The sequence below is a fragment of the Denticeps clupeoides genome, unplaced genomic scaffold (assembly GCF_900700375.1).
Source record: "Denticeps clupeoides unplaced genomic scaffold, fDenClu1.1, whole genome shotgun sequence".
NCBI lineage: Eukaryota > Metazoa > Chordata > Actinopteri > Clupeiformes > Denticipitidae > Denticeps > Denticeps clupeoides.
The window spans coordinates 1-1071 of NW_021629702.1; positions in this window are offsets into that span (position 1 = coordinate 1).

Below are 1071 nucleotides of genomic sequence, written 5' to 3' on the forward strand. Positions count from 1 at the left end.
ACTTAGATGTTTTCTTTCATTGATGCTGGTACAGACTGACTGAACTAGCCAGTTTTTAGCATGTGATTTTATTTGTAGAAATAAGTCCTTTGTACAAATTTCCTTTGTACAAATTCTTATTAATTTAAGAAAAGAAAAAAAGCAACATTTCCAGAACTATTAACTCAGTTCATGAATGGCCTATGTCATTTTCATTTCTGTAAACTGTGTGATCTTAGCTTTTTATAGATTACAATTGTTTTGTGTTTTTTTATGTGCTTTGAAAGCTGCCGTAGAGAGATAATGCTCAGTTTGGCATAAAGCAGTCCTTCAACGTTGACTTCAAAATGTTTAATGCTAACGCTTTGAGTTATTATCTTAGACACAAATTGTAAATCTCAATTGATTCACTAGTATATCTGCTTATTTTCATCATCTTGATGCAAGTTAATTCAACCACTTGGCAGACAGTGAGGAAACATTTCTGTGTCAGTGTTGATTTACATTTCCTGTGCCAGTTTGGTGAGATCAGTCAAAAGTTCATTTTTTTCCACACGCCCTTGTGAATGTATGTGACGTGAACGGGGTTTTATTAAAAAAATTCATCTTACATTTACAGCTCTAACAACACTGCAAGGAACAATGCATAATTATGTGTTTAAAAACTGTCAGGCATTACAGGTCGGTTGAGAAAAGATTAATCACGTGTGACAAACGAGGGTGAGCGAGAGAGAGCACATCCTACATCTTTTCACCATTTCCCGCATCCATTAATGTGTCCTGGCAAAAGAGGGAGCACAGTTTGTGCTGCGGTCAGCACACAGCCATCTCCGACAATTACACATATTCCAGTCAAACAAACTGGAAAGTTCAACCCTGGAACTCCTCAGCATTTCCCTGAACATAAGTGTATGTGTCTTAAAACACAATGTGCAAGTTCTCCCATAGATTTCATTTTTTTAGAAGAGTGGATCTGTTGTTTCTTTGATACAAGAGTGGCAGATTATGGTTCATCACTCAATTTAAGTTAGATTGGTCATTAGAACAATGTTAATTCAATCGAAGGTGTGAGTTGTAGTGCGCCCCACTAGA